Raw genomic sequence first — 13,221 nt, forward strand, 5'->3', positions numbered from 1 at the left:
ATTTTTTCAACGTGCTATTTCTCATAAACGTGCATAGAACGGGAAACCAGCGTGTGTGTATGATTACGATAACAAATTAATATATTTAGCAGTTTGTAGCAATGCATGACGGACTGTTTTTGTACAGATATATAATAACTGGACGTGACCGACACATTTAAGTTAAAAATGGCTTTTACATTTAAAATAAGGTGGATACCGGTACTTCAAAAGGGCCATATTAAAAAATAATTAAGTCCACTTATAATTAAGTTTGCCGTTTTTCATTTGTTCTTTATGCAAGCTTGTTTTACACCATAGAATACAACATAAAAAAATGTAACTGCTTTTTATCTCGCAATTCTGAGTTTTTTTTTTTAGAATAGGCTATATATGATATAAACTTGCAATTGTGAGTTATAAAGTCACACCTGCGAGATAAAAAGCAATTCTCTTTTAAATAGTTTTATTTTGTGGCAGAAACAAGTTTCGAATGAAAGCTGCCGTAAGCAATGTTCCCAATGCCCTCAGAGACACTGAAGAATCACTGAATATTGCACCATTAAAGGAGTAGTTCACTTTTAAAAAAAATTTACTCACCCCCGTGTCATCCAAGATGTCCATGTCTTTCTTTCTTCAGTCGAAAAGAAATTAAGGTTTTTGATGAAAACATTCCAGGATTTTTCTCCATATAATGGACTCCAATGGGGTCCAAACTGTTCAAAGGGCTTTAAACGATTCCAGACGATGAATAAGGGTCTTATCAAGCGAAACGATCGCTCATTTAAAAAAACAACAACAGTATCCCTTTAATTAGCACTGAACTTTATGCTTTATTTATATATCATAAAATAAATAATAAAAAGCATGCATGTTCAGACCTTGTCCTCTAGATGGCGTACTTTACACACTGGGACAAGATGGATATTGGGCCAGTATACATGTATATTCTTTGAAATGCATTTGTATAAACTTCTCCGAAATCTAATCAAATCTATTGCTTATAGACAGAACCGTTCACCATCTGTAAATAAATCACGAAGGGTGAATTTTTAGCATTAGAATCAGATTCTCACCGTCAGTGTGGTTTATTGTCTATAAACATTTGTCTTTGCTATACAACATGGATAATAAATCAACTGTAATAACGAATAACGAACAAACATCAGTTAAATGTACATAGTTGCTATACTTAAAAATATATATATTTTCTCACATTTTTGAGTTGAGACTAGTCTACTAAATATTTTTGTAGCTAAACAGATTTTTAGTTCCCAGCATGCTTTGCATAGGGCTGCATCAGGAGATTAAGTGTCAAAATTAAATTTTATTTGATTATTGTTATTGTTCAGTTAGACTATGACTTTTAAAAGAGATGTTTTTGCAGTTGCCATTGTGTTATAGTGTTACTGATATTATTGCTATACCCAAGAGTTCATAACTCTCTTTAGACTGGAAATTGTTACCTCAATTTTATTGAGTATATTCAGGGTTTGCTTTTACAGTGACAGCACTATTTCCAGTTCCCGTGCCCCTCGTGTGCTGTAAAGAATCAATGCGGCTTGATTTTGCCAGGTATTTCCATTCATAAAAAGGCAATGGGGAGGAGGCATGACTATTTTCATTGATAAGATCTATTTATTCGAAGGGGGAGGTATCTGGTGCTTTCCATTCACTGAACGAGAGGAGTCCTGCCCCTCCAGCGAGGCGCCACGGTGTATAAACAGCCCAGTCGTATGTACTTTACCAGCATGCTGGAACATAGACTCCCTGTGTGAGAACGAACACCACCCACCGTCGTATATTCATATTGGCACCGTGTGAGGTTTAGCTCTCCAGTGAATCGCTGTTATTTACAGGCATGACAGATTCATCTCTACAAATTTGCCCCGACAAAGACGTTTTGAGTTGTGCTGTGAATCGAGCTGGATGTAACTTTAGTGGATATAGTCCGTAGTTTCATAGTTGGACCCTATTTCATCCGCAATGAGGCCCGGGGAGCTTTGGGTCATGTTGAGTGTAACTTGATGAATGAGTGCTGGACTTTGGCAGACCCATTCAAGTTTACACTCGCGTTTCTAAACATGCCCTTGTGTATTGAGTGGCCACATGGACACTAGTTTGAACCGAGTGCTGTTTGCTGAACCCCCGCTCCGGGTGTGTAGTCATTCCTTTATTCGCTGTTTGCACGCTTTGCATGGAAAAGACATCAAGCAAACTGTCCTGTCTTTCTAATTTACATTGTAAAACATGTCTAACCTCCCAACTCAAAATTTTCTAGTTACTGATCAGATCTAAATTTTTCAATTGGAATTTTAGAATTTCACTTGGGCCAATTGAAAATGTAGATGTGACCAGACACTAAAGTTTACGGAAGCCTTTTGCATTCACTTGAGGAAACAAAATCTACTATGTTTTTCTGAATTAACGAGTTAATTATCTCAGAATTATGAGATATTTTTTCTTGAAAATTTTTTTTCACCTTTTTTTATGAATTAATGAGTTGCTCCTAATTTTTGAGATAATCGAGTCATTAATTCAGAAAAACAGAGAAAAAACTTTTTCCATGAAAAACTACCTCGTAATTCTGAGATAATTAGCTCGTTAATTCCGAAAAAAAAACTTCTCCATGAAAAACTCTCAGATAATTAACTCGTTAATTCCGAAAAAAAAAACTTCTCCATGAAAAACTATCTCGTAATTCTGAGATAATTAACTCGTTAATTCCGAAAAAAACTAAAACCTTTCCATGAAACACTCTTGTAATTCTGAGATAATTAACTCGTTAATTCAGAAAAAAACAAACTTTTTTCCATGAAAAATTCTCGTAATTCTGAGATAATTAACTCGTTAATTCTGAAAAAAAAAAAAAAACTATCTCGTATTTCTGAGATAATTAACTCTTTAATTCCAAAAAAAAACAAACAAAACTTTTTTCCATGAAAAATTCTCGTAATTCTGAGATAATTAACTTGTTAATTCCGAAAAAAACAAAAACTTTTCCATGAAAAATTCTCGTAATTCTGAGATAATTAACTCGTTAATTCAGAAAAAACGGAACAAAAACTTTTTTCCATGAAAAATTCTCGTAATTCTGAGATAATTAACTTGTTAATTCCGAAAAAAACAACTTTTTTCCATGAAAAACTCTCGTAATTCTGAGATAATTAACTCGTTAATTCTGAAAAACGGAGCAAAAACTTTTTTCCATGAAAAACTATCTCGTAATTCTGAGATAATTAACTTGTTAATTCCGAAAAAAAGAAAAACTTTTCCATGAAAAACTCTTGTAATTCTGAGATAATTAACTCTTTAATTCAGAAAAACAGAGCAAAAACTTTTTTCCATGAAAAACTATCTCGTAATTCTGAGATAATTAACTCGTTAATTCAGATTTTGTTTCTTTAAGTGAATGCAGTACACTTCCGCAGTCCAATGTGTGTGTGACAGTCAGGATGCAGGAGACAGGGGTTTGCTCATGGGTGAAGGGAGAGTGTGTTGTTGAGGGGCATGTGGGCGGCAGGAGGCTGTATTCTCTGTTTGGCCTGTCACAGTTTCAGGGGGTTATTGTCTAGGATGGAGACATCCGGAGGTCAATGCCTCAAACCCTGTGTGAGGAAGGGAACAAAACAGCCCTGTATAAGAACAGGCCAAATGGGGATCACAGGTGGCAGGAATGGACTACATCTATATGGAAATGAGCTCACTGTTCTCAGCGTCCCACTGCAGACGCTGCTAATTTGCTTTTTTTCACATGGAAGAAGAATTGTAGGGTGGATCTCACGAACATTGAGATTGTCCTGGTCAAAATATGAATTAAATAAATAAATTTGTTTATTTAGGACTATTGGGATTTTTGTACTTTTATTTTAGAATTATGGGAGGATGTTTATTTTTGTTGTAGTTGTTGCTTAGTGACATTATTTTCATGACAGTTTAAGCACATTTCCTTGCTGTAATATGTCCACATGTTTTTTTTTTGTTTTTGTTTTTTTTCTCCAAATACTCCCATTATGTGTAAATACTGTAAATTTAAATTGCATAAATGAAATTACTTCTAAATTAACAAAATGGTACTAAAATATTACTTGGACTTACAAAAATAAAACTAGTCAAATAAAAATTAGTCAAGAGCTACTTTAAAAATAATGAACGAATTGTGTTAGTTTTTATGGAAAGTAATCTTGCGTTACTTTTTTTTCTGAATACTGAATCTGTTTTTGGCCTAGTGAGATGAGTAAATGCTCACATTGAGTGTAGAGCTACAATAAACAAAATTTACCAACAAATTTGAAAGTAATTAGTTTCTTTAGTTACTTGAAAAAAAGTAATCTGATTACATAAGCCACGTTTCTTGTAATGCATTACCCCCAACACTGGCCAAGACCATGACTAATTATTTGCAATATATATATTTTTTTATATAATAGTATTATACTTTTTTTTTAGCAAAATAAAGGATAAATGAAGTAATCTCCTCACTTTTCAACAAGAACCTCTTTCAGAGACACATTACAAATGAAACGAGCACTGCTGTTGGCTCACATTTTTCACCCTTGTTGAGTAAAAGCTTTCTCCTGAGATTTTGCAATCATTTTCAAGTGTTTATCCTTCAGAAACAAACAGCGCATAAGATAAATGTTCGATTTCAGCTCAAACTTATTATGTAAAAAAACCTATAATTTCCCGAGAGCCATGGTTCCAGGAATGAACACCAGCAGACGTTCATGGGCAGTTACAGAAAGCCTGTTTCATTACGTCAAATCGGATGTTTGCTTGACACAATCCAACAAACACGAGAACATGGTGAACTGGTGATAAGAGGGGGCCAAACATTTGTTTGCCTGATGGCTGGGACGTTTTAGCATTATGGCTGCTTTAGTTTGCAAATACGAAAATAGAACGAATAAGACAACGCCTGGGACAAATAAATCAATGACATATAAGAGTGTCCATGATGGAAAGAAAAGGAAAAATCTAGTTTAAGGACCTTCCAAATTCTTGGCAAACTCTGTATTCACGGTTCCATATGATTAAAAAGAAGAAATAAAACCCTTCAGTTTAAAATGTCATATGGTGTACTTTTTTTTTTTTTTTTTTTTTTTACAAATACAATGAATTACACACTTGAACAATTAACTAATCTTGCCTTGTCATAAAAAGTCAAATTACCCAATGGTGTACTAATACCTCTGCCAATTATCTGACTTATCATCCAGGGTTCCCATGGGTGCTTGAAATCCTTGTAAGCTTGTGAATCTGAGAAAAAACATTCAAGGCCTTGGAAAGTACATGTATGGAAGCTTGTTTCCGCCACTGAATAAATAAAAATTATAAAATAATTGAGAATTTTTATCTCACAATTGCGAGATATAAAGAATTGTGAGAAATAAAGTCACAATTGTGAGATATAAAGTCGCAATTCTGAGAAATAGTCACAATTCTAAGAAATAAAGTCACAATTCTGAGAAATAAAGTCACAATTCTGAGAAATAAAGTCACAATTCTGAGAAATAAAGTCGCAATTGCGAGATATAAAGTGGCAATTCTGAGAAATAAAGTCACAATTGCAAGATAAAAAGGCGCAATTCTGAGAAATAAAGTCGCAATTGCGAGATATAAAGTGGCAATTCTGAGAAATAAAGTCACAATTGCAAGATAAAAAGGCGCAATTCTGAGAAATAAATTCACAATTCTGAGAAATAAAGTCACAATTCTGAGAAATAAAGGCGCAATTGCAAGATAAAAAGGCGCAATTCTGAGAAATAAAGTCACAATTCTGAGAAATAAAGTCACAATTCTGAGAAATAAAGTCGCAATTGCGAGATATAAAGTGGCAATTCTGAGAAATAAAGTCCCAATTGCGAGATAAAAAGGCGCAATTCTGAGAAATAAAGTCGCAATTGCGAGATAAAAAGGCGCGAATCTGAGAAATAAAGTCACAATTCTGAGAAATAAAGTCGCAATTGCGAGATAAAAAGTCGCAATTCTGAGAAATAAAGTCGCAATTGTGAGATAAAAAGGCGCAATTCTGAGAAATAAAGTCGCAATTGCGAGATAAAAAGTCGCAATTCTGAGAAATAAAGTCGCAATTGCGAGATAAAAAGGCGCAATTCTGAGAAATAAAGTCGCAATTGCGAGATAAAAAGTCGCAATTCTGAGAAATAAAGTCGCAATTGCGAGATAAAAAGGCGCGAATCTGAGAAATAAAGTCGCAATTGTGAGATATAAAGTCGCAATTCTGAGAAATAAAGTCGCAATTCTGACTTTATATCACGCAATTCTAACTTTACACAATACTGTCCCTTTAAGAGACGACCTGTTTCTGCATATTAGATGTATTATAACTTTTAAAAGTTTTTAAATATTATAGTGAAGCAGTTAAAACATTTTTTTTATATAAAAATGAATAATAATAATAATAGAAGATTGTCAAACTACCAAAAAATTCCCTGTTTTTGTGAGGCCTTTTTCTGTATTATGATATCAGGACAGATATCGTTTTTGGTTTTATGCACAAGTTAAGTTTAAAAAACAAGTGTATCAAGTGATTTTTAAAAATTTCAACATTGTCAATAAATGCATAGACATTGACATATTTTAAGTGTGACAGGACTTTGTGGGGTCCAACATTGTCTCCTAAACGTTTCTAAAGGAGTCCATGCTGGAGTGAGTTCACACCACCCCTAAACAAACCCCATAAAGGAAGCCGTATATGTCTGCATGCGATTCTCAAGTAGGATTAGTTCACTATGAGAGCTGAAAGAAAGTCCCATGTACTCCATTTCCTGGGCTCCGGGACAAGTGCAGGTGGCTGAGGGGTTCGGATTACACCCCGATGAAACCCTCTGGTCCCTCCTTTCCCCTCCAGCCCCCCTTTACCCAGCGAGCCGAACCTCTCCATGATCTGAGAATTCCTGCAAACTACTCCTAATTCTTCGGACAGATGGACACACTTAATCTGCAGCGGTAAGTGCTACAACCTGTGAACAGGCAACTAGGACAGCCACCTGTCAGGACCCCTGTCACATGATAGGCACCGCATGGCACACAGCTAAGCTATCGCTGCAGAAATATGCTTGGGATTTAAAAAAAATAAAGTTTTACACATTTGAAAAGTGTTAAACAGTAAACAAGGCAGTTGATAGACATCTCTAGACAATTTTCAGTAATAAATGCCATTTTGAGATTACTGACTTTACATCTCGCAATTCTAACTTTACATCTCGCAATTCTAACTTTATATCTCGCAATTCTAACTTTATATCTCACAATTCTAACTTTATATCTCACAATTCTAACTTTATATCTCACAATTCTAACTTTATATCTCACAATTCTGACTTTACATCTCACAATTCTGACTTTATATCTCACAATTCTGACTTTATATCTCACAATTCTAACTTTATATCTCACAATTCTGACTTTATATCTCGCAATTCTGACTTTATATCTCACAATTCTAACTTTATATCTCACAATTCTGACTTTATATCTCACAATTCTGACTTTATATCTCACAATTCTGACTTTATATCTCACAATTCTAACTTTATATCTCACAATTCTGACTTTATATCTCACAATTCTGACTTTATATCTCACAATTCTGACTTTATATCTCACAATTCTGACTTTATATCTCACAATTCTGACTTTATATCTCACAATTCTGACTTTATATCTCACAATTCTAACTTTACATCTCGCAATTCTGACTTTATATCTCAATTCTAACTTTATATCTCACAATTCTGACTTTATATCTCACAATTCTAACTTTATATCTCGCAATTCTAACTTTATATCTCACAATTCTGACTTTATATCTCACAATTCTAACTTTACATCTCGCAATTCTAACTTTACATCTCGCAATTCTGACTTTACATCTCGCAATTCTGACTTTACATCTCGCAATTCTGACTTTACATCTCGCAATTCTGTCTTTGCATCTCGCAATTCTGACTTTACATCTCGCAATTCTGACTTTACATCTCACAATTCTGACTTTACATCTCGCAATTCTGTCTTTGCATCTCGCAATTCTGACTTTACATCTCGCAATTCTTACTTTACATCACGCAATTCTGACTTTACATCTCGCAATTCTGACTTTACATCTCGCAATTCTGACTTTACATCTCGCAATTCTGACTTTACATCTCGCAATTCTGACTTTACATCTCGCAATTCTGACTTTACATCACGCAATTCTGACTTTACATCTCGCAATTCTGACTTTACATCACGCAATTCTTACTTTACATCACTCAATTCTGACTTTACATCACGCAATTCTGACTTTACATCTCGCAATTCTGACTTTACATCTCGCAATTCTGACTTTACATCTCGCAATTCTGACTTTTTATCACGCAATTCTGACTTTACATCTCGTAATTCTGACTTTACATCTCGCAATTCTGACTTTACATCTCGCAATTCTGACTTTACATCACGCAATTCTGACTTTACATCATGACTTTACATCACGCAATTCTGACTTTACATCTCGTAATTCTGACTTTACATCTCGCAATTCTGACTTTACATCTCGCAATTCTGACTTTACATCTCGCAATTCTGACTTTATATCACACAATTCTGACTTTACATCTCGCAATTCTGACTTTACATCTCGCAATTCTGACTTTACATCTCGCAATTCTGACTTTATATCACACAATTCTGACTTTACATCACGCAATTCTGACTTTACATCACGCAATTCTGACTTTACATCACGCAATTCTGACTTTACATCTCGTAATTCTGACTTTACATCTCGCAATTCTGACTTTACATCTCGCAATTCTGACTTTATATCACACAATTCTGACTTTACATCACGCAATTCTGACTTTACATCTCGTAATTCTGACTTTATATCTCACAATTCTGACTTTACATCACGCAATTCTGACTTTACATCTCGTAATTCTGACTTTATATCTCACAATTCTGACTTTATATCTCACAATTCTGACTTTACATCTCGTAATTCTGACTTTACATCTCGTAATTCTGACTTTACATCTCGCAATTCTGACTTTACATCACGCAATTCTGACTTTACATCATGACTTTACATCACGCAATTCTGACTTTACATCTCGTAATTCTGACTTTACATCTCGCAATTCTGACTTTACATCTCGCAATTCTGACTTTACATCTCGCAATTCTGACTTTATATCACACAATTCTGACTTTACATCTCGCAATTCTGACTTTACATCTCGCAATTCTGACTTTACATCTCGCAATTCTGACTTTATATCACACAATTCTGACTTTACATCACGCAATTCTGACTTTACATCACGCAATTCTGACTTTACATCACGCAATTCTGACTTTACATCTCGTAATTCTGACTTTACATCTCGCAATTCTGACTTTACATCTCGCAATTCTGACTTTATATCACACAATTCTGACTTTACATCACGCAATTCTGACTTTACATCTCGTAATTCTGACTTTATATCTCACAATTCTGACTTTACATCACGCAATTCTGACTTTACATCTCGTAATTCTGACTTTATATCTCACAATTCTGACTTTATATCTCACAATTCTGACTTTACATCTCGTAATTCTGACTTTACATCTCGTAATTCTGACTTTACATCTCGTAATTCTGACTTTACATCTCGCAATTCTGACTTTACATCACGCAATTCTGACTTTACATCTCGCAATTCTGACTTTACATCACGCAATTCTTACTTTACATCACTCAATTCTGACTTTACATCACGCAATTCTGACTTTACATCTCGCAATTCTGACTTTACATCTCGCAATTCTGACTTTACATCTCGCAATTCTGACTTTTTATCACGTGTGTGATTCAGTGGCGGAAACAAGCTTCCATTGATTTCTTTCTTTTCTCTCTCTTTTTTTTACAGTGATTCATTCAGAGCCGATTCAAAATGACACATCTCTAACTTCACCCAGAAAAGGAGGTGTTTCCCACAGCATGCCAACAGATGGATATCATTTTGATAGTTTAAGTGTCCGAGGAAGCAGAGACGCATAAGAACCCATAGACCAGACAACAGGTGAGCGGTTACGGTCAGCCGGCAAATCCTACTGATATTCTAACCTATTGAACTTTCCCAGAACAGCATTCCCCTGTAGACACACATTATTGCATTGCAGGACCTGTTCCGTGCGCTTTGATCCACTCGATGTGAAGCAGATCTGTGGCGGTGGCCTGAACAGTGAGATAATGAAAGCAGGCTGGCTGGGAGAGAAATGACCCAGGACAATGCTTCTCTTTCAGGCTGCTGGCATGAGCTGTTGGAGACTTGTACTATACAGCGAGTAAAGTGACTTTCCAGCTTCAGCACCTTTAGCTGATAAAGCAGAGTGCAAACAAGAATCTGCTTCCTTTTTGGTTCAGAAAGATCTTTCCCTGGGTAACTAGTGCCAGAGTTCTTCCTGTGTGACAGCCTACTTTTTGCCCTGCTTTTTCTTTGCCGGTTCCTGCTGAAAAATAGCTAGTGGACCAGCTATACCAGCTCTAACACTGGTTTATGCTGGATTTTTCAGCTGGGTAATGATGGAAAAATTATGGAGCATTTGAAAACAAGTGTGTTCACATTTTCTGAAGTTAAAGTAAGTTTCCTGCAGGGACTCTTCATTGTACATATAACATGACAATAATGCAACGCTTAAAGGAGTAGTTCACTTTCGAAAAAGCTTTTTCTGATAATTAACTCTCCCCCGTGTCATCCAAGAAGATGTTCATGTCTTTCTTTCTTCAGTCGAAAAGAAATTAAGGTTTTTGATGAAAACATTCCAGGATTTTCTCCATATAATGGACTTCAATGGGGTCCAAAAGACAGTTTCAGTGCAAACTGTTCAAAGGGCTTTAAACGATTCCAGACGATGAATAAGGGTCTTATCAAGCGAAACGATCGCTCATTTAATAAATAAATAACAAAGTTTAAGTTTTATAAGCTCAAATGCTCGCCTTTCTCTGTTCTGTGATGCGCGTTCGTGACTCTCCTGTTCGTCAAAATGAACGAATCTTTTTTCGAGTCATGACTAGAAGGGTCCTTGATAAGACCCTTATTCATCGTCTGTAATCGTTTAAAGCCCTTTGAACAGTTTGTAGTTTGCACTGAAACTCTCTTTGGGAACCTTGAAACGTTTGGACCCCATTGAAGTCCATTATATAGAGAAAATACCGGAATGTTTTCATCAAAAACCTTAATTTCTTTTCGACTGAAGAAAGAAAGACATGGACATCTTGAATGACACAGGGGTGAGTAAATTATCAGCAATTTTTTTTTACTCCTTTAATATCCTACTAATATGATAAACTAAAGTTTTTGGCTCATCTCACACACTGTTTTAATAGGGTATAACCTGATCTGTAATAATAGGGAAGTGTACGTCACTGAAATGAATCCGTAAAGGAATCTGAACCTGCGAGTTGAATGGACCCAAATAATTCGAGTCATGTGAATCAATATCCCACAACAGCTTCACATGTGGCTGATCCACATCCTGAACTCAAGGAACGCACTTGTTTGCTTCATAAGCTGGATGTTGCGCTCAAGTTGCACTTTTGTTTTGGGTGGGTGGGGTGAAACAAAAGGCTCGGCTTCGGCTTTTGGGTTTTAGCCTTCCTTCGGACTTAAGGAGGAAGGATCTTTCACTTTCCTGCTTGTAATAAGTGACTTCTCCTGTTCCATGTGCACAATGGTCACTCTGTTGGGCCCTTTTTAAAGGCGTTGAGCCTGCACGGTTCGGCAGCCCTCCCTGCCGTTTGCTTAGCCACCCAAACGCCCGACGCAAGCCTCCGCCGCAGCCTTTCAATGCCCCGTCCTGACTCTAAGAGGCTTATGTCCTCACCCAGGGGTGGTAGGAAGCACAGGATGAATGGATGAAGGAGGGAGGGGCAGGAAGGAGGAAGGCCCAATCAGCCGTTACCGCTGAGATCAGATTCAGATTCGAAAGATTCGAAACTCCCCTCCGTGAACTATTTGGTCGACTTTCAAACAAGAGATGAGGAAATAGCCGAATGCCGGCGATGTCACGCTTTACTGGAGATGAAAACATCTCCTCTTTTTGTGCTCTAGGTTTTTTTGGCGATGCAGGAGGATCCATAATTATTTGCTAATCTGGGAGGAAGTGCTGTTTGCATGAGTACATAGAGATAGAGGAGAAGGATGGGTCTATTAAATAAGACCCCATTCAGTGACTGAATGAGAATGGAGGGATGAATAGTTCCTCGAACAGATGAATACAAGCACATTGCTTTGCACAATGACAAGACCACAGGGACCTTTCTTTGAAATCGGGAGTTAATCTGGAAAATTCCTGGCGGCAGGATCCCGATGCACGGCGCACACTGGCACAACGTCAGTTAAAGGCCATTAACAGAGTTTTACAGCCTTAATGCGGGAGAGATGAATACAGCCAGCACGTTATAGGCCAGTCTCGCTTCTGTTTCATCTCAGGAGTGGCTTGTTTTTTTTGTCCTATCTAGTAAATGATTTCAAATGACATAAAAATCCTATTCCCACATAGAATAATTTGAAAACACAATCCTCTATGATGTTTTTAGTTCCTTTCATAAAAGGTCAGGATTGCATAGATGTCTTGTTATTAAATGAATGAAGTCTTGAAACGAAAATCTTATGAAATGCGCGTTCGTTAGTCTCCTGTTCGAACTCGTTTATCAAATGAACGAATCTTTTGTCGTGTCATTTGGTTCATTCAACGAACGAAATGAACGAGTTGACTCTGGAAAAGATTTGTTCATTTTGATGAACGAGTTCGAACAGGAGAGTCGAACAAGGAGAGCATTTGAGCTTATAAAACTTAAACTTTGTTATATATTTATTAAATGAGCGATCGTTTCGCTTGATAAGACCCTTATTCATCGTCTGGAAACGTTTAAAGCCCTTTGAACAGTTTGCACTGAAACTCTCATTTGGACCTTGAACCGTTTGGTTCCCATTGAAGTCCATTATATGGAGAAAATCCAAAACCTTAATTTCTTTTCAACTGAAGAAAGAAAGACATGGACATCTTGGATGACACAGGGGTGAGTAAATTATCAGCAAAAGTGTTTTCTAAAGTGAACTACTCCTTTAATAATTGAGTTTTTGGATAAGGACCATCCACCAAAGACTCAATTTTTGCAAGGAAAGATGGGTCATGGCTCATCAATTGGTGCTAACTCGTCAAACCATTCAAAAATCACATTTG

The sequence above is a fragment of the Pimephales promelas genome, chromosome 19 (genome assembly GCF_988280905.1).
Source record: "Pimephales promelas chromosome 19, fPimPro1.hap1.1, whole genome shotgun sequence".
NCBI lineage: Eukaryota > Metazoa > Chordata > Actinopteri > Cypriniformes > Leuciscidae > Pimephales > Pimephales promelas.